Source organism: Bos javanicus, chromosome 2, assembly GCF_032452875.1.
Source record: "Bos javanicus breed banteng chromosome 2, ARS-OSU_banteng_1.0, whole genome shotgun sequence".
In the NCBI taxonomy this organism is placed as follows: Eukaryota; Metazoa; Chordata; class Mammalia; order Artiodactyla; family Bovidae; genus Bos; species Bos javanicus.
Genome location: NC_083869.1, coordinates 42,331,904 through 42,358,358, shown reverse-complemented (window position 1 = coordinate 42,358,358; position 26,455 = coordinate 42,331,904). Strand labels below are relative to the sequence as shown.

Below are 26,455 nucleotides of genomic sequence, written 5' to 3'. Positions count from 1 at the left end.
ACCAACAGTCAAAGAAACAGATTTTTTTTTTTTTTTTAAGAGTTTACCTTTTGTTTAGTTAAGTCTTTGGTAGGGAGAAAAATATTCTGACCTTTGGGGAAGAATTTCCCTATGGAGAGTGATGAATCTTATGTACATTTTCACTTCTATGCTGGGCAACAAGAACAGTGTAATTTATGATATTGTTCAATTATAAATTAGAATAGTAAATATGTCATCTTAATGTGATTTGTCTTCCTTCCTTAACAGAGCTTGAAATGAAACAAGGATGAAGTGCTGAATTAAAGATTTAGTATCTTGAGCCCATCAGATCAGTATTTCAGACTTAGTTTACCAATCATGCTAAACAATAATTTTGACAAGAGAAAAAACTAACACCCAGCATAGGGAGTATCTCTCTTTTTCTATATTGGAGAAGTGGCATAATGCACTACTTAAGAGCCTATGGACTCCAGAACCATACTAGTGCACAGGTTCAGATCTTAAAATGAGGCCTTGAACTGTGTGACTTGTGTAAACTACATAAGCTCTCTCTGCCTCAGTCTTTGCACCCCTGAAATGTGACACTAATGCCTTTGGAATATGTAAAGATTAACTAAGATAAGGTACTTACAGTGGCTCCTACCAAAGTAAATTCTCAGTAGACATTAGTTATATTCATTGAACTTTATCTCATATACAGTTGACCCTTGAACATCATGAAAGGGAAGTTAGATGTGTCCATTCCCATGGAGTTGCAAATCTGCCTTAAAAATAAAGGACTTGATAAATGATTCAACCAAAGGCAGGAACTTCAAACAGTTTGTATTAACAATCAGGACTCAAATACTGGTTCTTTTAATTTTATGTACTATGATTTCTGATGGAATACAAACTGTTTTCCATACTTAGTTAATTTAAAAATCTATGAAATGAAAATACAAGTACTATATTTATTTTAAAAAGTCTATGTAATTTATATATAGTTCAAACCTATGTTAATCAAAGGCTCAATTGTATATTTTCAATTTATAAACTTTAATTACAGAATTATTGCTACTTTAAAATTTTTTTGCTGTGAATTTTTATATATTAAGCATAGAAAACAATAGCTTTTATAAGCAAAGACCCATGCTTCCATCATACAGATCAAGAGATAAGACATTTTCTGCATTCCAGAAACTGCTTTTTCTGCTCCTGAACATTAACCTGTTTTCCATCAATTGCCTGACAAATAACAGTTTTGTAATTTTTGCAGTAATTATTTCCTTGCTTTGCATGATAGTTTTAACCTTTCATTGTTGTTATTGTTGTTCAGTCACTAAGTCACGTCCACCTCTTTTGCAACTCCATGGATTATAACCTGCCAGACTCCTTTGTCTATGGGATTCTCCAGGCAAGACTACTGGAGGGAGTTGCCATTTCCTTCTCCAAGTGATCTTCCCAACCCAGGCATCAAATCTGTTTCTTTCATTGGCAGGTGGATTCTTTACCACTGAGCCAGTGAAGCCAACCTTTCATTATGGTCCCTAAATATAGAATTTTAATTTAGCATGATTTATGTACCTACATACAATATGTAGTCCTTTGTGTTTGGTTTCCTTTCCTGAACATGTATTTCTAAGTTTTATTAATATCTTTTGTGGTTCATCAGTTCTCATTGCTACATGGTATTCCATTGTATAAAAATATTCAGAATATAAAAATATTCAGAATGTGCTGTTGATGCACATTTGAGCTGTTTCTAGGTTTGGGAAATTATGAATAATGCTGCTGCAAACATTCTTTTAAATGTTTATTGCTGCATATTTACATGCATTTATATTGGATATATATTCTCCAGTGAAATTGCTATTATATTTTATGCAAATTTTTTAAAATTTAAATTTATTTATTTTAATTGGAGGCTAATTACTTTACAATATTGTATTGGTTTTGCCATACATCAACATGAATCCACCATGGGCGTGTACACGTGTTCCCCATCCTGAACCCCCTTCCCACCTTCCTCCCCTAATTTTTAATTTTAGTAGATATTGCTAGTTTTCCCAAGTAGTTATACTAGCTATACTCCAGTCAGTAGTATATGAGAATTCTGTTTCATCCTTACAAATACTTGATTTAATCAGTCCTTTTAATTTTAGCCATTCTGATGAAAGTATAGTTTATATTTCCTTCTTGAAAAAGGCAGTCATGTTATATGATTTAATTGCCATATGGTTATAATTGCCTATAAATTGTCTGTCCAGATGCTTTTGCTTATTTTTCTACTGGTTTCATTTTTTAAAAAATAGTTATTATGCAGAAATTAGTTATATTTGAATTAAGAACACTGTATAAATTAAATAACTTTTCCTTCTCTGTGACTTGCTTTTTCAATTTCTTAATGGAGTTTTTGATGAGGAAAAGTTTTAAATTTTAATATTGATTATATTTTTACCTCTTTACATTTATATTTTTCCAGTTCAGTTGATTTTCATGAATGGTTTAAGGTAGAAGTGAAATCCTGTTTTCCTTCCAAACAGATATCTAGTTGTTACAGAATCATACTGAAAATTCTCTCCTTTGCCTACTACTCTTCATTGCCAATATCATAGATTAAATATCCACATATCTGTGTTTTAGGGAAATTATTCTTTTTAATTGCTCTATTAGTCTCATCCTACTACTTATGACAGCATTTTAACTATGGCTACTTTTTAATTATTCCTGTTATCTATAAAACACATTCCCTGGCTGATTTACTTGGCCTAAAACCCTAAAGGTTCATTGATGTTGTTGAAATATATGTGGAATATAAGAAAAATGAATACATGAACAAACCAAATCAAAACCAAACACATAGATATAGAGAATGGAGTAGTGGCTACCAGAGGGGAAGGGAGGCCTTAGGGGAAGGGGACATGTGTAAAGGGGCTCAGGAGTGTGGTCGCTTGTGGGACTAGACTTTTTAGGTGGTGAGCACACTTGTGTGTACAGTGTGTACAGAAGTCAAAATACAATATTGTACACACGAAACACAATTTTACATATCAATTAAAAATATCATCCCATCATATTTTTATTCAAGGAATCTTGACTTTGCCATATTTCATATGAATTTTAGAATTATTATGTAAAATATGACCAAAAAGTTAGGGTTTTGGTTGGGATTGTATTCAGTCTATTATTAAATGAATTCCTGAAGATTCAGCATGATTACAATATGACTTGACTCCTTTAATCTATGAATATATATATAAAGTACTGCTGCTAAGTTGCTGCTAAGTCGCTTCAATCATGTCCGACTCTGTGCGACCCCACAGACGGCAGCCCACCAGGCTCCCCTGTCGCTGGGATTCTCCAGGCAAGAACACTGGAGTGGGTTGCCATTTCCTTCTCCAATGCATGAAAGGGAAAAGTGAAAGTGAAGTCGCTCAGTCGTGTCTGACTCTTCGCGACCCCATGGACTGCAGCCTACCAGGCTCCTCTGTCCATGGGAATTTCCAGGCAAGAATACTGGAGTGGGGTGCCATTGCCCTCTCCGATATAGAGTACATCCTTTATTTATTTAGATCTTTTTGGTTTTCCTTGATCATATTTTCTGGCTTTCTGCATAGAAGTCTTATTCATTGTGGTTAATTTGTTCCTAGAAGTTTTATACAGCTTAATATTATTATGTATTACATATTTTTTAAAACTTAATTTTCTTTCTGCTTTTTATATAAAGAAATGTAATTTTTGTACTGACCTTGCATACAACAAATAGTAAACTCAGTTATTAATTCCAATATTTTTTTAACAGATTCTTTTGGATTTTCTACATAAAGAATTACACCGTGGTCAAAGATAACAGTATTTAATAGTTGTCAAGTTTTATACTTTTTTCACATCTTATTGAATTGAATAGAATGTTTAGAACAATGCTGAATGAGAATGGAAAGAAAAAATTGTTGTTATTCTCAAATCAAAGGGAAAACTTTCACCATTTTACTATTAAGAATGATCCTTATTATAGTGTCTTTTGTAAATATCATACAGCAGGTTAAAAAATTTATTTTAATTCTGAATTTGCTGGGATTATAAGCAACAACTGAGTTTTTCATTTCATCAGATGCTTCCTCTGTATCTGCTGAGATTATCAAATGATTTTTCTTGTTTTGTTTGTTCATCTAACTGCTTACAATGAAGGATTTTTTTTAAGACTTCCAATTCCAGCAGTAGTACTGTTGTTTCCTTGTGCTTCGTGTGGGCCTAGAGGGCCAGAAAATTTTTCTCAGCATTTGTTCTCTGCCCTCCTAACCCTTGCAAAGCAGTTGTTTTCATCCAATCACTCAGTAATGTCCGACTCTTTGCAACCCCATGGACTGCAGCACGCCAGGCTTCCCTGTCCTTTACCATCTCCCAAAGCTTAAGCCTCTTGATGAAAGTGAAAGTGGAGAGTGAAAAAGTTGGCTTAAAGCTCAACATTCAGAAAACAAAGATCATGGCATCTGGTCCCATCATTTCATGGCAAATAGATGGGGAAACAGTGTCAGACTTTATTTTTGGGGCTCCAGAATCACTGCAGATGGTGACTGCAGCCATGAAATTAAAAGGCACTTACTCCTTGGAAGGAAAGTTATGACCAACCTAGACAGCATATTGAAAAGCAGACACATTCTTTGCCAACAAAGGTTCGTCTAGTTAAGGCTATGGTTTTTCCAGTGGTCATGTATGGCTGTGAGAGTTGAACTGTGAAGAAAGCTGAACGCAGCTGAGCGCCGAAGAATTGATGCTTTTGAACTGTGGTATTGGAGAAGACTCTTGAGAGTTCCTTGGACTGCAAGGAGATCCAACCAGTCCATTCTGAAGGAGATCAGCCCTGGGATTTCTTTGGAAGGAATGATGCTAAAGCTGAAACTCCAGTATTTTGGCCACCTCATGTGAAGAGTTGGCTCATTGGAAAAGACTCTGATGCTGGGAGGGATTGGGGGCAGGAGGAGAAGGGGACGACAGAGAATGAGATGGCTGGATGGCATCATTGACTCAATGGACGTGAGTCTGAGTGAACTCCGGGAGTTGGTGATGGACAGGGAGGCCTGGCGTGCTGCAATTCATGGAGTCACAAAGAGTCAGACATGACTGAGTGACTGAACTGAACTGACTGAACTGAAAAGCTTGCTCAAACTCGTGTCCATTGAGTCGGTGATGCCATCCAACCATCTTGTCCTCTGTTGTCCACTTCTCCTGCTTTCTATCTTTCCTAGCATCAGGGTCTTTTCCAACAAGTCGGCTATTCTCATCACATGGTCAAAGCCTCAGGTTTAGCATCAGTCCTTCCAGTGAATATTCAGGATTGACTTTCTTTAAGATTCACTGGTTTGATCTCCTTGCAGTCCAAGGGACTCTCAAGAGTCTTTCTCCAAAACCACAGTTCAAAAAAGCATCATTGTCCAGCTCTCACAGTCATACATGACTACCGGAAAAACCATAGCTTTGACTATACAGCCCTTTGTCGGCAAAGTGATGTTTCTGATTTTTAATACACTGTTTAGGTAGGAAGCCTCTTGTCCCATCTTGTCCCTCCCCCAGGGGTAGACTGCTGGCTTGTTACTTGGTGCCATACTCCTGGTGGGGATGGGAAGGTTCAAGGATACTTTATTCCAGTGTTAAGGTTACAGTGTTCTGTGCATCTGGGCCTTAGCCATGTAGCTTTTTCAGTATCCCTCCCCATTCCTCTCATGATGTTCCAACTCTTACTTGACTCTGGAGTTCTTTGGTGGGGACACGTGTCCTGCTGTTTCCCTAGTGGGAGCAGATCTCTGCTTTGTGTCAGTGTGAGATTCTGGGCTCGAGAGAGTGACCATCCCTCCCCATGGCCCCTAGGACTTTTGCTCCTACCTCTCTCCCAGATACTGTGCATCTTTTCCAGGGCCCTCAGGAGTACGAGGGTTTTCTGTCTTAAAAGGTGTTGTGTTAGACAACAGAGTGGGGAAGCAGAACTGGTTTTGTGCCTTTGTGATACCAATGTGCTCTCTCTGGCTTCCTGCCCTCACCTTAATCTTTCTGATGAGCTGCCAGGAAATGCCTTAAAAAGAAAAAAGAGCTTCTGAATGAGTGTATATCCCTTTGTGTCTGGGGGATCCCTGGGTGTCTGTACTGTTCTGTCAGCCCCTTCTGGCTGACAGAAGAATTTGTTACCATTTTAGCTGTTTTCTTCTTACCCACTTCCAAAATGAGCACATGTCCCTCTCATGAACTGTCAGAAGTGAAATGGTCCCTATGTCCTATCTCTCCTCAGAATGGCTGTTACCATTTGAGATTTAGTTAATTTCTTTGCCTTGTGACCCCAGGTCTCTGATAAGCTCAGGAAAAGTTATTATTTTATAGCTTATCTGACCTTTTCTCATTGTTAGGATAAGTGTGATATTCTCTTCTGGCCTTTGACCTAAGTGGTAGCAAAACTGCAAATTTTAAAAAATAAGCGCACACACACACACACACATATTTTTCCCAGCTTTTTAAGTTTCCCAAAGAAAGATCAGTTGATTTTTTTTTCTCTCTCTCTTCATGCATTACCTAGTCTGCACTTGTCAGAGCTAGAACACTTGAGTCAGTATTATTTTTAGTAGTCTTTACAAACAAAATTAATTGTTGCTCTAACATTTTTGTGAGCAATTGAGGCTCAATGGATTTTATATAACATAATTTCATTGCTTTCAACAAGGTAGAGTTCAAGTTTTCTTCTGCATAAAGAAGTCTGGTAACTGGCATATGGGGCTGGAATTGTACTTTGATCATCAGGGAATTGTTTCTTTAGTTCTGTTCCAACACTTTAGCAGTATGACTTCATCCTCAAGGATTTTCCAACAGCTAAGCTGATGCCTGGAGCCTAGCCATCTTATTTGTGTTCTGTGCAGCAATAGCGAACAAACAAAATGCAATGGCAGAGGTCATGCTACCAGCAGGTTTGTTGTTGCTGTTCAGTCGCTAAGTTATGTTTGACTCTTTGCGACCCCATGGACTGCAGCATACCAAGCTTCCCTGTCTTCCACTATCTCCTGGAGTTTGCTCAAATTCATGTCCATTGAGTTGGTGATGCTATCTATCCATCTTATTCTCTGTTGCCCTCTTCTCCTTTTGCCTTCAGGTTTTCTCAGCATTAGGGTCTTTTTAAATGAGTTGGCTCTTTGCATTAGGTGGCCAAAGGATTGGAGCTTCAGCTTCAGCAACAGTCCTTCCAGTGAATATTCAGGGTTGATTTCCTTTAGGATTGACTGGTTTGACCTCCTTGCAGTCCAAGGGACTCTCAAGTCTTCTCCAACACCACAATTTGAAAGCATTGATTCAGTGCTCAGCCTTCTTTATGGTCCAGCTCTCACATCCATACATGACTACTGGAAAAAACATAGCTTTGACTCTACAGACCTTTGTCAGCAAAGTAATGTCTCTGGTTTTTAATATGTTGTCTAGGTTTGCTATAGCTTTCCTTCCAAAGAGCAAGCGTCTTTTAATTTCATGGCTGCAGTCACCATCTGCAGTAATTTTGGAGCCCAAGACTATAAAATCTGTCACTGTTTCTGCTTTTTCCCCATCTATTTGCCATGAAGTGATGGGACCACGTGCCATGATCTTAGTTTTTTGAATGTTGAGTTTAAATCCAGCTTTTTCACTGTCCTCAAGAGTTGCTTTAATTTTCTTCGCTTTCTATCATTAGAGTGGTATCATCTGCATATCTGAGGCTGTTGATATTTTTCCTGGCAATCTTGATTCCAGCTTGTGCTTCATCTAGCCTGACATTTTGCATGATGTACTCTGCATATAAGTTAAGTAAGCAGGGTGACAATATACAGCCTTGACATACTTCTTTCCAAATTTTGTCCAGTCATTTGTTCCATGTCCAGTTCTGTTACTTCTTGACCTGCATAAACTAGCTGGTTTAACCCCCCTCAAAAATGTTCTTCAGAAACTACCCAATATTTTCTTCCTGAGTATCATTTGTTTGTTTGTTGCAAATGAAGCTGTTATGCATAGTGTTTCTGTTGCACACATAAATCCTCGGAATGTGTCACTAGTAGGGAAGGGGAAGGTTAGTATTGGGTAGGTTCTTAGCTGACTCAATAGAAAAGACCCTAATGGGAAAGACTGAAGGCAGGAGAAGGGGACAACAGAGGATGAGATAGTTGGATAGCATCACTGACTTAATGGACATGAGTTTGAGCAAGCTCCAGGAGATGGTGAAGGAAAAGGAAGCCTGGAGCACTGCAGTCCATGGGGTCACAAAGAGTTGGACACAGCTGAGAGACTGAGCAACAATAGGCTCTTAGCAGTCTCAGTCACAATTAGAGGATGGGGACTACATTTAAGTAATCAGATTTCTAAGGCAGGATGGTGTGGGTTAAAATACACAGGATCTGTCATGAAACAGAGCTGGGGTTTGATCTCAGCTGTGCAAATTACTAGCTACGTGACCTTGAGCAAGGTCCTTATCCTAACTGGTCCTACTTTCTCAGCAGTAAAAGGACATGATATTAATAGTGACTTCTTGAAATATTTTTTGTGAAAGATATATGCAAAGGGTCTATTACATAGGAGAAGATTAATAAGTGATATGTTTTATTTCACCCACCTATATTAATATAAATTCAGTTATTTAAGGGAGGGCAGGGTCTATTCATGCCTAGTACTGATCAAGAGGGTAGAAAGGCAGTTTGTGTTATTTCTCCTGTGTAAAGCTTTTTCTCTTAGAGGGGATAGTCTCAATTTCTATCCTTAAATAGATCAATTTTATCCTTTGAACTATACTGAAATATTGCTCAAAATTTAGGCTTAGGATAACACTTTATATAATATCAAAGCAAGAAACAGATAAAAGGAGTTCTAGTTTGAATTTTACCACTGGAAGTTATGAAACTTGGGAAAGTCATCAGAACCTACTGGATCTCAGTGTTGTCAGCTGATAAATAGGTGGTCCAACCTTAGCCACCTATTGTGTCTTAAACCACCACAATTCTATGCAGTTTTATTTGCCCTAGACAAATAGTTCTTGTCAAAAGAAATATCCCAAAGTCTAGCAAATATGTGATAAATGTTTATTTATTTTAAACAAAGTTGAATTTTTATAGGAACTGCCTTTGTGTAGAGGCTTTGCCAAGTCCTGAAATGAAACAATAGGATTCATTAAACCACATGGTGTTGTGTGTTAGAAAACTGGCTTCACATTCTGGTTGGGAAGATTTCTGGCTTAGACGAGTGTGTCATTTGGGGCAAGTCACTTAAACTCTCTGAGCCTTAGATTGGACAATATATTTTAAAGCCATGATGAGCAGCAAATGAAATAAGAAAATATAAAAGTACTTTTAAAAACTGTACAAGTTTAATGCTAAGCTCTTTAGAAGGTCCAGCAGATAAAGTATAGAAAGTATCCTCATTCTTTGGCATGGAGATTGTATGGTTTTATAAATAAAATACAGTAAAATAGAATACAATAAAATAAGGTAAATAAGTAAAATAAAATAAAGTACAATAAAGCACATCAAATAAAGTACAATAAAGTACATCAGATAAAGTACAATAAAATAAAATATATTTTATAAATAAAATGCAGTAAAAATAAAGCTACTAAAGACCATTGCTTTAAAGTTTGTGTTAGATTTCCCAGTCAATTTTTCTGTCCATGTTATGTTGTAGGAAGCGCTGGTTCTAGTGTAGCCCACAGAGGCCAGAACAGTGTATACTTCATGACTCTGTATATGAAGTCTGTCCTTGAGGTGAATTTCCAGATGTGATCTTTCTCTGCATCCAAAGCATTCTGCTTGCAATCCGGTAAGGCTGGAACAAATAGCAAATCATCTGCAATGCGTGGCTATTAGGGCTGTCTGCTCTCCTCAATGTGCTCAGCTGAATTGACAGTTAAGCTTTCTTCTCTATAAAAAGCAAGTTATTAGTAAAAGCATGGTTGCCATATGACAAAATCGTCTCTATTGTTAAACTAATTAAATGTAACTACAATGCCTGGTCTTTAAGAAGATGTTGTGTTCTTTAATGACAAGCTAGAGATCATTTTGGCTTTCAAACATACATCAAGGTTATATAGCCCCTATTTCTATATGTTTATTTACCTTGTCAGCACCTTTTAAAACTAGAAGCATGCCACGTTTATGTTAAATTGTGCCCTAATATAAGCATACAGATTGATGGATTTTTACATAGTTATGCACTGTGTTTTTACTACCCGGATCAAGATACAGAGCATTTCCAATCCCCAATAAGTTCCGCTTTATATCTTCTCCCCATCAATAACCTTTTGGTTTATCATATTCTTTAAAATTTTGGCTTTATGATAATGAGCATCGGAAAAGATAGGAAGTTTTCTGAAGGGCAATCCAATCTCTTGAAAAATTTGGGAAATATTGATAATTGTTTCAAAAAAGAAAAGCCTCTGAACAATGATGAATAGTGCAATGAACTATATTAATAATATTGAAGGCAATCAACTATATACTCACTGGAAACAGAATTGCAATGTGGAAACCTCATGATATTCTACCCAAATCTCCCACCTGCTAACCAAAAAATAGAGCCACCACGCAGCCTGGTGAGTGTTCCATCAGTCATGTTGCCTGGCAACCTCAGCTAGTATGAGAGACACCCAATTGAGCAGCAGAGAGTCAAACTGGAAGGTATCTTGGAAACAGTAGGGTCTAGCTGAAAAAGAGGGAGAGAGGATGATAGAGAGAGAGAGGAATAAAAAAGGAGTAACTTGACCATTGATCCATGTTAGTCATGACCATGAACAGTTGTTGTTGTTGTTGTTTTTTTCCTTTTCTCTCTAGTAACATGCAACTAGCTTAGAGCAAAATCCTTTGGGTTTCTTCTTCCTTTACTGAGCTTTCCTCCTCTGCCGTGTCTGCCAGTATAAGTGCAAAGGTTTGGCAAGATATATCATTATTAATTTTTTAGGAGGGAAGAATGTTAATAGTCATTTTCAGCACATTCAAACCATGTTAACTAAGAGTTCACTGAGATTTGCATCATATGCAGTATTCTGTTTGCTTCAGTCATACTTAATCTGGTTTTTAAATTAATATACTTTTGCTAAAAAATGAAAAGTAAAGGAGATCAAACCAGTCAGTTCTAAAGGAAATCAACCCTGAATATTCATTGGAAAGACTGGTGCTAAAGCTCCAATACTTTGGCCCCATGATGTGAAGAGCAGACTCATTGGAAAAGACTCTGATGCTGGGAAAGATTGAAGGCAAAATAAGATGAGGGTGGCAGAAAATGTGATGGTTAGATAGCATCACCAACTCAGTGGACATGAATTTGAGCAAACTCCAGGAGATTTGGTGATGGAGAAGGACAGGGAAGCCTGGAAGCTGCAGTCCATGGGGTCGCAAAGAATTGGACACAACTTAACAATTGAGCAACAGCAACAATAAAATAAAATACCTTCCACCTAGAGTAAACCCCTTTCATGGATAGGGAGGGAGACATGCCTCAGTCCCTCTAGGGGGACATCAGAAATGATATACACCAGGCACACAGGGTGAGAATCTGAGATGACAACTTTAGCTGAGGCCTCTACTTTGAGATACAACTTTTATGTATTTTTCTATGTATATCTTCCATCCTCCATAATTCGGTATAAAACCTTTGCTGCTGTCCTGTGCTCTAACCCCACATTACTCTCCTTCCTTCCTTCTTAAAAGATGACATGCAGAGAAAATAGCATCTGTGGATTACAAGGTTCCTGCTAATTTACCTCTGTCCATAAATTCTTTCATTTTTCCCTCCCAGTGTGTCTTCCTCCATTAGACAGTGCCATCACACATGCTCCTGACCTTATACCTGTATGTGTCCTAAGAGTCCTGACTCAAATGAATATTTTCTTCCTCTTCTGTATCTTCAGTTTTCTCCCTGTCTCCAAATTTCCTTCATTGGCATTAAAGATGTCAAAATATTTTTCTGCTTAAAAGCAAAAGAGTATCTATTCACAAATCCTCCCTTCATTCCAAGTCCACCTTTAGCTGCACATTACCTCTTATCTCTACTCAGAGTTAAATGTTTCTAAGAATTGTCTATATTCTTTGTTTTAAACCTGAGTCCTCCATTCACACCTCAACACACTGAGCCTTGCTTTCTCAGCTTGTCTGAAACTGTTCTTTCTTAGGTCACTGAAATTAGTCCTGGAACTATGTATAGTCTACAATTCTTTGATCTCTTAGCATGATTTTGTACCATTAATCATGCTCTCTATTTTTCAGTATTATTTTTATTGGAATTATAACACTATACTCTCATTATTTTCTCTTCTCTTGATAGCCCTTGCCCAATTGAACTTGTGGGCTTATCTTTCTTTAAATTGGACTCTATAGGATTCTTTGTGGAAATTTCCATGGCTTTAATTAACATTGGTTTGCAAACCCCCTCATCTTTTACCTCTCCTAAAATTCAACTTCTATATTCACCTGCCTCTGGGAGTCCCAGTTTATGTCCCATGAGTGTATGCATGCCAAGTCACTTAATTGTGTCCGACTCTTTGCAACCCTATGGATGGGTGCCTGCCAGGCTCTGCTGTCCATAGGATTCTCCAGGCAACCATACTGAAGTGGGCTGCCGTGCCCTCCTCCAGGGGGTCTTCCCAACCCAGGGATCGAACCTGTGTCTCTTAATCTAACCTGTATTGGTAGGTGGGTTCTTTACCACTAGTGACACTTGGGAAGCTCTTTATGTCTAATAGGTGCCTCAAAATCATCAAAGTCTACTGACAAATTTATGAATGCTCCTAATTTTTCTATAAAAGACTTAGATAGAATGCATAAAGAACAAAATAAAAATAATAAAATTGATACTCTTATCAGTGGATCTGCTCTTAACAGGTCTTTGATTTTATCTGGAAATATCCAACATTTTTGTGGATACAGAAAAACCCAAGCAATGTTTTGGCCAACCAATATTATATTAAAAGCTCTGGGAGGTAAAATGCCCCAAGCATCTAGCAGAGGGTTGAAAGCCTTTAGGTACTTAAATTTGCCAGATAAATGAAGTAAATAGCTTATATTTGAATGAATCTTAAACACTTTTCTCTTTCTGAGTTGTATGAACAATTTTGCTCATTGTAATACTGATCATGATAGTAGCAATGGCTAAAATGTACTGGTTAGTTGTATGTGCCAATTCCTCTGATTCTCATTTTATGGGCATACTCTTTACTATGACTTTTCAAGTAGGGAGAGCTCTTATTGTTATTTTGTAAACCTGAGAGCAACCGGGCTTAACTGGCAAATTAACCTTTCCAGTCAGTCAGTCAGTTCAGTCGCTCAGTCGTGTCCAACTCTTTGCGACCCCATGAGTTGCAGCACGCCAGGCCTCCCTGTCCATCACCGACTCCCGGAGTTCACCCAGACTCACGGCCATCGAGTCAGTGATGCCATCCAGCCATCTCATCTGCTGTCATCCCCTTCTCCTCCTGCCCCCAATCCCTTCCAGCATCAGAGTCTTTTCCAATGAGCCAACTCTTCACATGAGGTGGCCAAAGTACTGGAGTTTCAGCTTTAGCATCATTCCTTCCAAAGAAATCCCAGGGCTGATCTCCTTCAGAATGAACTGGTTGGATCCCCTTGCAGTCCAAGGGACTCTCAAGAGTCTTCTCCAATACCACAGTTCAAAAGCATCAATTCTTTGGCGCTCAGCTTTCTTCACAGTCCAACTCTCACATCCATACATGACCACTGGAAAAACCATAACCTTAACTAGATGGACCTTAGTATCTCCAAATTAAAGTATGGCAGAGATGGGACTTGAATTAAAGTCTATCTAATACCCCAACCATGCTACTAATGCTTAATTTTAAGAAAAAGCAACAGCTTATATATTTCTGGCTCTTTCACACAAATGTTCATTGTTCTGATATTTTTGCTGTTATTTGGCATCTTCAGTGTCTTAGTAGTGGCACATGATTACAAGTACTGTCTTTCTTACGTATCATCAATTGTAATTTTGGTTTTGATTGAAATAAAGAAAGAACTTAGAATATGTATTCAGATGCTGAGTAAGAAATGGAACTTCTGTAAAATGGCAAGTAGAGATTATGGAGAAATTTTGGGATGGTCAAGAGAGAGTGATGGTGTTTTCTGCATAGAAGAGGAAGAAACTACAGGAAAGCTGGAAAAAAATGGGAAAAATAATTGACATGTGGAAAAAATGACTGACAAATATATCCTACAAAGCCAATTGTAAATTGAAATGAAAAATCCTGGTTAGATGACTTTTCTAATTAGAAAAGGAGGAGACTATGGGGAGAAAATGAGATGAATGAAAAAGGAATATAAGAAATATGATTAAGAGTACTATGATTAAATCTGATCAAAGAGATATAATTTAATAAAGTGAGAGAGTGTGAATAACCAGGAATTAAAATTGACATAAAGAAAAAAAATTCCATGCTTTAGTTAATGGGTTTCATTGATTCAGATTGCTGCCTTTATACCTATCTGCTAGAAATGTAAAGCAAAAAGAAAAATAAAGCATTGATTGCTGTTCTGCTGGGGTGGTGCTGAATAGATGTAGGAAATCTGAGAATTTTCATACTGATTATGGTTTTTTGCAAGAGAAGAATCATACCAATATTTTCTTTCTCAGGTTGAACACTGTTTCATTCCACAGAAATTAACAGATAAGAGATTTTGGAGCAGAGGACACCTACTGATTTGTTCAGATGTCAATCACTAGTTGGAATTATTTATTCTGCTTATCAAAATCAAAAGAAAATATTATAGCTACTCAGCTACATAAACAGTGGAGCTTTTCCTTGGACTAACAGATGTTATTGATCTTGATGCTTTATATTTTTGCTGTTTGAGCTATGAAACTATAAAGCCTTTGCAAAAAATTTATGAGTAGTTTGCTTTCAGAATTTGAAACTTAAAAATAAGCTATAATAAGAAAAACTGTCTATTTACAACATTGTTTCTCGCTGCTATGATATAAACTATAAAAATACCATTTATAGAAAGGAATCTAACCATTGAGGTTAATTTGAATAGGGTGATAATCACTTTTCTCCTGCCCCTTTCTACTCCCCAGCCCCCTACCATATTCCCATTGCTAATATCTGGTGAATAACATGGAAAGAAAAATTGTTTCCAGAAGTTGATTTACTTGCCAACAACAGGAACAATGTGATACGTGAATATATATTATTTTGGTGTCCCAGAGACATAATGTTATATAATTATTGCCTTAAAATGATAATTAGGGTAACTTATGATAGTATTTTTGGATTGGACATTTAAAAACTGTAGTATAGATTATATTAGTTGTATACTACATCTGTTATTTTTCTTGTGGTCTCTGAAAAAAGAAATATGCTGGGGTGCTTGCTTTTAACAAGGAGGTTTTCTTGCTCATGGTAATTTGATTTTCAATCTAACCATTTTTGGTTAGATTATTATCTTAATAATGATTTTTTAAAAATTAAAATATACTTTTAATATTGATACGAAACTGCTTTTCTATAGCCGTAATCACTGCACTTCTCAGGTACTTCAATTAGCATGCCATTTTAATCTAAATCATGTATAAGGGAAGAGCATTTTAGGATCTGAGTAGGTATGTCTTCAAAATATTACAATTTCTTTACATAAGTGAAATAGAAAATCCATTTGTGTCGTCTCTTTTGTAAAAATATAGTTGGATTTGATGAAATACAGGCTGCGACAATGAGAGTGATTAGAAGTGAATAGTCTTCCCCACTTTGTGTGCATGAGTGCGTGCTCAGTCACTTCAGTCGGTCTGACTCTTTGTGACCCCATGGACTGTAGTCCACCAGGCTCCTCTGTCCATGGGATTTTCCAGGCAAGAATACTGGAGTGGGTGGTCCTGTCCTTCTCCAGGGATCTTTCAGACCCAGGGATTGAACCCAGGTCTCCTGCATCTCCTGCACTGCAGGCGGATTCTTTACCGTTGAATTGCTTTTAAATATTGGTCCTGATGATTTTGAGTGTATTTATTTGGAAGAAGGTTTACAAATACAAAGAAACAAGCAAAAATAGTTCCTGAATCTTGGGTGAGACCCCAGGTTTGAAAAGTTAGCCACTTTTAAAAAAGGAATGTGGAGTTTTAATAGAATATGGCATGTAGGGTGAACTTTTATCTTGCACATAATTCTGTAATACTGTAGACTAGCTGAAGAGAAAAATTCTGAAACAGAATCCTTAAGTCAAGCTTTATTTTTAATGAAAGGTTCTGCCCTCCTTTTCTTCTTTATTCCATTTTGTGAATAACTTTTGACAATCCTTTGGGTCTATTTGTTGTATTTTATCATAACTATGCATTCCTGTATACCCTATTTATAAATTATGCTGCCATAATTGTGCACAAACGTTTTCTTTAGTATGGGGTTTTTTAACAAAGGAGTTTTGCAGTGGAGAAATCACTAGTTCAAAGTACAGGATTTTTTAAGAAAGCAGGTCAAAGGTCATTTTTAATAAATCACATTTCTTTCTAAAAAAAATTTTGCCGATTTACATTTCTACCTGTAAGGACCCATTTTATTCCATTTTTAAAATAGTTTTTATCAAAAACAGTATTTAATTTTAATTTATAGTTCTTTAAGTGGTACAATCCCTAATTAAAGGAATTTTCATATTTTCCCCAGACAATAGGGAAAATGTAGCCTTGTTTTCCACTTGCCTTAATATGTGCTTCTTAGATATAATGGTAATCTCTGCTCAACTTTAGAATCTTGTAAAGAGGCATGTTTTTCTCTTTCTCATGTGTTTTTGGCAAATAACTTTACAATATTTCCATGTTTTCTATTATCAGATTATATAGTTCATTATATTAGATTGTTTTATATTGATTAACAAGTTACAGTTTTTAACAATTTCAGATAACAAGGTTACTTTGCTAATAAGAAGATGAATTTTGATGCTTTAGGGATTTAATAATTTCACTTTAAATTAATTGGGGGCTAATTATTCAGTATTCTGATTTTTAATTCTTTATCTACTTCTTCCTTCTAATTGTCTACCTTTTAAGGGCACTTAATATATGATTAAAAACTTCACCAGGAAGGGTGCAGGAAAAAAAAAAAAAACACCCGAAAACTGAAGCTGCAAATCAAACTATTATGTAGGGATACTGTAGTTTTAATAAAGTGTTTTTTTTTGTTTGTTTGTTTGAGTGGAAGAAGTTGAATATTTCACTTGTTAATATTTTTAAAATCTTAAGAAAGGTATGTCTTTCTCTCATGTATTAACTATGGTAAAACTTTTACTAAACGGAGATGACAAATAAAATTTTATTTATATTTGTGTAATTTTAGGGTAGAATTTTAGAAAGCAGCTTTAGTTGGTTTTACTTCTGGAACTTTCTGTAACCAAGTCCTTCTGTATCCTCTCCTTTGCACTGTTGGAGTCCTTTTGTGCCCTAGAGTTCTGGGGTTTTGCTTCATTATACTTCACTTTCTTTTCATCTCCCACTAATTGCCTGCTGGAGCAGACTGACTCTGATGTACTTTTACAAGCTAATATGATATTATTCTTCTTTATTTTCTACAAATAAACATTTGGAAGAATGTCTAGACAAGAAATATCCATACTACCATGCATATTTCAAAGGAGGAACACTTGTAATTCATTCCTTAATCTTTTGTCGTGAATAAATCAGAATCCTTAAGACCAGCTAAGAAGTAGGAAGCTGAGGTTAAGATTTTCTAATGGTTTACTGTCTCAGTGGCATTATTTATTTTCTTTGTAATCATGTTATTTATGGCAGAAGATGGCTAGCTTGCTGGTAAATGTCAACTGGGAACTGTCTAAATCCCCTACTGCTCTCTTAAATCTCTGGGTTTTACATCCAGATGAACATTTTGGATTCCTGTTTTCCTGTCTCATCAACTATTAACGAACAAGCTTAATTCACTGGTATATCATGTTATAAAATGAATACTGTGAGTGTTCAGTCGCTTCAGTGTGACTGCCTCTTTGCGACCTTATGGACTGTAGCTCCACTGTCCGTGGGATTCTCCAGGCAAGAATATTGGAGTGGGTTGCCATGCCCTCCTCCACAGGGTCTGTCTGACCCAGGGATCGAACCTGCATCTCATGTGTCTACTGTACTACAGATAGATTCTTTACCTACTGAGCAACCTGAGATGCCCAGAATGAATACTGAGCAGGTATTAAATACCTAAAACAAAGAAAAAATGAGCATTTTTTAGGTGGATTAATATAGTTTTTAAAACTTAATTTCATTACTTTTGGGGGGGTCATATATTGCTTTTTATGAGATTTTTCTGGAGGACTTAATTTCAAGGAGATAAAACCAGTCAATCCTAAAGTGAATCTATCCTGAATATTCATTGGAAGGACTGATGCTGAAGCTGAAGCTCCAATACTTCAGTCACCTGATGCAAAGAGCCGACTCATTGGAAAAACTCTGATGCTGGGAAAGACGGAAGGCAGGAAGAGAAGGGGACGACAGAGGACGAGATGGTTGGTTGGGCATCTCAACCAACTCAATGGACATGAATTTGAGCAAAGTCCAGGAGATGGTGAAGGACAGGGAAGCCTGGTGTGCTGCAGTCCATGGGGTTGCAGAGTTGGACACGACTAATCAACTGAACAGTGACAAGGTGGCACTAGTGGTAAAGAATCCATCTGCCAGTGCAGCAGACTCAGGTTCAGTCCCTGGATGGAGAATGTCCCCTGTAGGAGGAAAAGGCAACCCACTCCAGTATTCTTGCCTGGGAAATCTTGTGGACAGAGGAGCCTGGTGGGCTACAGTCCATGGGGTCGCAAAAGAGTCAGACATGACTGAGTGCCTGAGTGACTTAACACACATTGCTTGTAGAGTCTCATTAACATATATTTCAGACTTTAATATTCACAATATCGTCATAGAATGGTTATTCATATACCCAAGAGTGACTTAGAAGACCAATATATAACAAACTGCCTTGAAAAATAATGTCTATCTTATACACATTCTCTGTAAAGCTTCATCTTTCTTTCAACCTCTATGCACAATTATTCTATTGCTGTATTCTCTTAACATTAATAGTTGCAGATTATAATTATATGTTGAAAAGAGTTCCACATCTTGGAATCACTCCAAATATTTCACTTACATCTTTTCTTATCCCTACTCTGATGCTCTTGTCTGTCTCCCCTCCTGGATCCTAAATAAGAAGGAAGAGATTGTATCTTTTTATCTGTTTTATCTTTAGTACCTAGCATAGGTGTTGGCATCTGTATCGATAATCAATTTTATCTGTAGGATAAATGAAGGGTGTACATTACTTTTTATAATTAAAGCGATAGTTTTATTCTGGAAGTAATACATGCTGTTATTAAAAATTCAGTACTACAGAAGACTATAAATCAGTTCTACTCCTCAGAGATTATCAAATTTAGCCAGTGTATCCTTTTAGAAAAATTTCTGTATGTATGAAAATGCACACATATAGACTTGATTTTTTCTTTGTGCAATGATTTCAGGTCTATGAAGGGCCTCAATTTGATTGTACTTAATGAAAAACTGTGCTTCCCTGGTGGCTCAGATGGTAAAGAATCTGCTAATAAATTAGCTTGTTACTGGTTCACAGAGGTTGGCAGAATAGACTCCTATGCCAGAGAAAAGGGCATTTTTAGTCATGGCACGGCAGGTTCTTAAGTTTCAACATGTTTGTATCAGCTCCCCTTACCTACCAGATCCTCTGGAGGTAATGTGGACTGCCCCACTGCGTACTGACAATATGATGAGGTTGAATTTCAGGAAAAGAACAAAAACCGTAGCGAATCCACCATTTTATACAAAGCAGTAAAAGGCTGCTCTTGGTCCTAGAGAAAAATCTCATCTCATTCTTTACATTGCTCACCGTAAACACAGCCCTGAGAAATGGCCTGGGTGAAGAGTGACGGGGACCTGAATCTAGGCGAGTGTGAGCCATCCTAAGGAGGAAGGTCTTCCAGTGATAGCTACCCTGGGCCTCCCGTCATTTTGGCTTCTGGTAAAATTTCACATGAGTATGCCATTCCATTCAATGCCTTGATTAATCTGACAGAGGCTGAGGATAATTTTCTTCAATTTTTCTCATACCATATTTACTTGAGGTTATTATAAATAGAACATAAAGCAGCAGGATTAGGTGAACCTGCAGTATTGCCTTTAATCAGGTCTCCCAGATCATGGACTCAATCATTATAAATAAGTCTCAGAGGATTTCAGTATGTCTTATTTTTATACAGGCCAGATGTAGTCTAGACCGCCTTATTATCCATGTGACTAGTGCCAGGGAATTTAGTCTGATGTGCTGATCCTTGGTTTTCATTGCAAAAGACAATCAAGTACCTCAGTACCAATGGCAAGATAGTCCATGGGCCATCCTGCTCCAGCTACATGCAAAGTCTAAAGGGGCATGGTTCACTCCAGTTCAGTGTTTTTGGTTAAACTTGATTTGGATCACCACTACACTGATGTGGCTAAGCATGTGCCATATCACTGAAGATTTCTAGCCTGGATTGCCACAGGGAGCATAACCCAAAGCTTCTCAGAGAAGTGGAGAAGGAATCCCTTTTTGGAAACTTCCATTGAAAATCAGGCACAGCAGAGTAGTTAAGGACCGGTCTATATAACTTTTCTGTTTTATAGCACATGGATAAGGTGGGAAAAAAACAGTAGGTCAGATTGCCAGCTGCAGAAGCTGCTTCACTGAGGTAGGCCATGTGATTATCCTGCCAGGCTCTAATGTCGGGGTGACCAAGAGAACAACATGAATTAGTCTCCCACTCCTTCCTTACACCTCTTCAGACACGATTTGCTTCCTCCTCAGATATCAAGGTTGCCAAGTTCCCTCCATAGCCATGACATTTGTGTGTCCCAGTCTAATAAATATAACATCACCTCTTTTTTCAATCATCTTTTACTCAGACCCAGATCTTTCATAGAGGAGAGTTAAATATGAGTGGGACAAGGGCATTTTTACAAAACATTACAAATATCTTCTAGGTTGACCCACATGGAATATTGTAGTGGGATTTGGTTAACAATGTACGCAACCAAGCACTTCTTATCCTCATGGTCTAGGACCATGTCAATTCAATAGAAGAGTCCAGGTGGTGGAGTCAGAATTAACTTTTAATACTCTAGGCCTCCTTTTGGCTTCACTATCAGCTAGAGGCATGCCATCTGGGCTGGCTTGAGATTGTTGTTGGGGAAAGAAAAGTCCACCATGTTCAGGAATGGACAGGGTGGAATCTGTGTTTTCAAAATTAATTTTATAAAATTCCCTACCAATTTTATCCTGATAGCCAAGAGAAGATGAGCTTTCTTTTGGGAAGGCCAAATTCAATAAACCAATTCTCTTGCTTAGATGGGTGTACCAGGAGGTGATTAGAAGTTTGGTCATATATCTTTTTCAGTTTTTAAAGAGGTCGTTCCAATATTCAACAAAAACTTTGAACAGTAGAAAGTATGGGAAATCTAATTGTTATTGTTCAGTCTCTGAGTTATGTCTGACTCTTTGAGACCCATAGACCGCAGTACACCAGGCCTCCCTGTCCTTCACTGTCTCCTGGAGTTTGCCCAAGTTCATGTCCATTGAATCTGTGATGCTATCCAACCATCTCCAAGGAAACCATATCCAACCATGGAAAATCTAATACCTTGATTGTCATTCCATTGTTGAATGGCCTTTGTGACAAAAGACACACAATTGTCAGACTGTAGGTGGTCTGGAAATCAGAAAACATGACTCAGGTTAGTTCCATGGATCACATATTGGAGGTAGTTTATTGGACTAGAACAGCAACAGTATAACCTGAGACTGGGTAGTATGATGACTTGAGTGCCTATAACCAAACAGAGCTGTACTCACACAGAGCTGTAGGATATATATGAACTTCAGTCTGCTCTGTTAACAGGCTACTTCAGCTTCACCCTTAATTATGTTTTTGTCTTAAAGCAGTTGAGGTTTGGGTAGAGGAGACCAGAAGTATCAGAGGGCATGGAACAAGAGAACAGCTTTATGTAGTGAATAATTATTTTCAGTTTAGAGCACCATTCACTCACAGCTCGAACAAATGAATGTTTAATACAGTGTTTTCAGTTTTCATTATTATTATTACCAGGGTTTGTATAATTTTCTCTGTGTTTTTACCAGACCTTTTACTTCTCAGTCCTTCTTGCAATGATTCATTCAACACATGTTGATCGAGCACCGATTTTGTGCCAAAAAATGTTTTTGGTATCTTAAGGATATCACAGAGAATAATAGATGCAATTCCATGGTGAGAATCAGGCAGCAAATAAATAAACAAGTACTAGTGTTACGTATTCTGAATCAACCACATAAGTATATTGCATAGATGGTGGAAGGGCATTATCTTAGATAAGTTGGTCCAGAAAAGAACTCCCTGGGGATACTTGAGCAGTCATCTGAATAGAGAAAGGGTGAAAGATTGTTTCATTACTTAGGAGAACAGTGTTCTAGAGAGTACTTCAGGCATGAAGATTCTGGAGTGCATTAAGTAAAGGAAAGAGTTAGAAGATGAAATCTGAAAGGCAGTCAAGGTCCATATTTGGTTGTTTTATAGGCAAAGTTAGGGAGTTGGAATTTATTTTATTGATATATGTAATAAAAAGCCATTGGTCAATAATGACCAGAACTTAGAAAAGATCTGATTAAAATTTAATTTTAACATGACCAAATTTCCTTCTGTGTGGAGAATAGGTTTTATGGGAATGTATTTAAGAAAATTGATCCCACTCTTACATATATACTCAAGAAACACATATGTCCATAAACACATATGTCCATATGTATTTGTCCATATATCAAAACTTGTACATGAATATTCATCACCAAATTATTCATGGTAGCCAAAAAGTGGAATTAACCCAAATGTGGATCAACTGATAAATAAAACCTGATATATTCATGCAATGGATATTATTTGTCAAGACAAAGAAGTGAAATACTGAGATGTACCATAGCACGGATAAAATCTTGAAAACATTATACTAACTGAAGAAGACAGTAACAGAGGACAGCATATTGTATGACTTTATTTATGTGGAGTGTTCATAATAGGCAAACCTATAGAGATAGATACTCAGTTAGTGGTAACCTAGACCTAGGGGCAATGGGAGGATTGGAGGGTTACAGTAAAAAGGAGTTGTTTTCTCTCGAGGAAATGGAAGTGTTCTAAAGTTGATTGTGGCAATGGATGCACAACTCTGTGACTATACTACAAGCCATTGCACTGTACATTTTAAATGTGTGGATTGGACTGAATAGTATGTGAATTCTATCCCAATAAAGCAGTTTTTTTTTTTTTTTTTTTTTTAAGTTAAAGCAGTATATCAAGTTGGTGATTGTGTAGGTTAAATCTATAGGTAGAAAGTGAAAGTGTTAGTGGCTCAGTCATGTGTCCAACTCTTTGCAACCCCTGTCTATGGAATTCTTCAGGTAAGAATACTGGAGTGTAGATGGAGCCAACAGAATTTGCTGCAAGGTCAAATAGGGGTGTGAAAAAAAGAGCTGTCAGAAAATAGTATAAAGTTATTTTGGCTAAGTTATGTCAAAACCTGCTTAGGGCTTATGTAAGATAATGACTGAGAACTGACCATTGGATGGCCATGACTGTCTCAGATAATGGTGGGAGCTAAAGACTGTTGGGTTTAAAATAGAATGGAAGGACAAGGATATGGGATGTATAGGCAATGATTATACACAGTTCTTTCCAGGAGTTTTGCATTCAAGATGAGCAGAGAACTGGAAGCATAGATGAAAAGAGATGTGGAGTCAAATTAGTTTACGATGATTATTCACATAGCATCTTTGTATTGATAGAAATGACTTATTCAAGGAGGAAAAACTGAGGCAGAAGAGACAAGTGTATCAGTAAAGCCCATGAATGTGTGGGATCAGAGGATGTTATACTCCTTAAAAGACAGTTCATACATCATCACACTCAGACTTGCAGATTTAGGCGTGGCAGTCATAGGAACTAGCAAGTTAATACACTCAACATGGCATTAAGCAAAATCCTCTTCTGATTGTTTATATCTTCTTGCTAAATGTACACATGTAGTGATGAGCTGAGAGAAAACAGTGTGGAGATGACAGTCTAAAGGCAATCAAGGTGCAAAGTTATCTGAGGAATGGAAATTGATTTGACTAGAGCTTTTGTAGGATGGCTCTGAGGCACTGCAAGTCCAGTATGAGTTCATAGATTTAAAATGAGAACAGGCAGCATATTTTTGGGGTTTCTTTCTAGTCATGTTCATCTGTTTGCATGTAGGAGTGGTGTAGGGGAAAGTTAAATTTAACCAGTGTATTGGTATGCTAAGGCTGCCATAACAAAGTATGACAGACTGGGTGACTTAAACAACAGAAATTTATTTTCCAACAGATTTCAGAAGTCCAAATCAGTGTGTCAGTAGAGTTAGTTTCATTATGAAGCCTCTTTCTGTGGTGTGCAGATGATTGCCTTCTCTGTCTTCACATGACCTTTTTCTGTGTTTGTGTCCTAATAACGTCTTCTCATATGGATACCAGTCATATTGGATGAGGGCTCCTTTGTATGACCTTATTTTAACTTAATTACCTTTTGAAAGGATCTATCCTCCAATATAGTCACATTCTAAAATACTGGGGGTTAAGGCTTCACATATGAATCTTCTTGAGGAGGGAGGCACACAATTCCACACATAACAACAATGCTGGAGTTTTAAAATTTAAATATATTTTTGAGGTGAGAGAGGGCATATGTAAAATGTGCAATCTGGTTTTCAAGGAGTTAATTATTTAAGAAAAAGAGACAAATGATAAACAAACATTTTCAAAAGTACATTTAAAAAATATGTTAGGAGAGTATTAATAGGTACCAAGAGTAAAATAAAGTGAGCTAAGGAAATACCGAGTGATTAAATTGTGTGCTATTTATAGGTTGATAGGAAAGCTCTCCAGATTTGACTAGAAAGTAAGATTTGAAGGAAGTTAGAGCAGGAAGCCATGACTGTATCAGTGGGCAGAGAACACAGCATATGCACAGCCCTGGGGCAAGATAGTTATTGGTATGTGTGAGGAAAAGCCAGGAGACCCAAGTGACTGGTATGGAGAACAACGGTACGAAATGAGATCAGAAGGTAGTATCTGATGCAGTTGGACTATAATTTCTTTAGTTGATAAAATTTTGAGTAAATCAATGAATCATGCAATAGGGACATAAACATTTTGGTTTCACCTTTAAAAAATGAAATATAATTTACATAGAGAGATGCACAGATCCTAAGTGTACAGTTCAATGAGTTTTAACAACTGTAAAATCCTGTGTAACTCATATTCCATCAGCAACTACATCTGTTAAATATATGTCTAATAAGTAAATATAAAATATATTTCAGTTCAGTTCAGTCGCTCAGTCACGTCCGACTCTTCGCGACCCCATGAATTGCAGCACGCCAGGCCTCCCTGTCCATCACCAACTCCCGGAGTTCACTCAGACTCACGTCCATCGAGTCAGTGATGCCATCCAGCCATCTCATCCTCTGTCATCCCCTTCTCCTCCTGCCCCTAATCCCTCCCAGCATCAGAGTCTTTTCCAATGAGTCAACTCTTCGCATGAGGTGGCCAAAGTACTGGAGTTTCAGGTTTAGTATCATTCCTTCCAAAGAAATCCCAGGGCTGATCTTCAGAATGGACTGGTTGGATCTCCTTGCAGTCCAAGGGACTCTCAAGAGTCTTTTCCAACACCACAGTTCAAAAGCATCAATTTTTCGGCACTCAGTTCTTAAATATATTTCAATATAATATAAATATTAATATATTTGTAAATACTGAACATATCTGTGCTTCTCATCCTGACTCCTGACCTCCTGAACACACACATACTGAATGTGCACTGCTTCTCTAAGGATTAGGGAAGAGAATTCTCATTCATTTTTTCTTGTTCTTTCAATGCTATTCATGATGACAGTAACTATTACTGTTCAGTTCACTTCAGTCACTCAGTCATGTCCGACTCATCGCAACCCCATGAACCACAGCACGCCAGGCCTCCCTGTCCATCACCAACTCCCAGAGTTCACCCAAACTCATGTCCATTGAGTCCGTGATGCCATCCAACCATCTCATCCTCCATGGTCCCCGTCTCCTCCTGCCCTCAATCTTTCCCAGCATCAGGGTCTTTTCAAATGAGTCAGCTCTTCGCATCAGGTGGCTGAAGGATTAGAGTTTCAGCTTCAACATCAGTCCTTTCAGTGAACACCCAGGACTGATCTCCTTTAGGATGGACTGGTTGGATCTCCTTGCAGTCCAAGGGACTCTCAAGAGTCTTCTCCAACCCCACAGTTCAAAAGCATCAATTCTTTGGTGCTCAGCTTTCTTTACAGTCCAACTCTCACATCCATACATGACCACTGGAAAAACCATAGCCTTGACTAGATGGATCTTTGTTAGCAAAGTAATGTCTCTGCTTTTCAATATGATATCTAGGTTGATCAT

At 37.5% G+C, this 26,455-nt stretch overlaps 1 protein-coding gene across 4 annotated transcripts in view; it reads left to right on the top strand.

Moving 5' to 3' along the window:
* Nucleotides 1–26,455, top strand: part of GALNT13 (polypeptide N-acetylgalactosaminyltransferase 13) — a 655,101-nt gene that overhangs the window by 40,366 nt on the left and 588,280 nt on the right. The window contains exon 3 of one of the 4 annotated variants that reach the window (XM_061437732.1): nucleotides 9,631–9,765. The exons of the other annotated variants lie outside the window; for them this stretch is intronic. The gene's annotated coding sequence lies outside the window, so the exon portion shown is untranslated. The remainder of the gene's footprint in view (nucleotides 1–9,630; nucleotides 9,766–26,455) is intronic. 4 annotated transcript variants of the gene reach the window in all.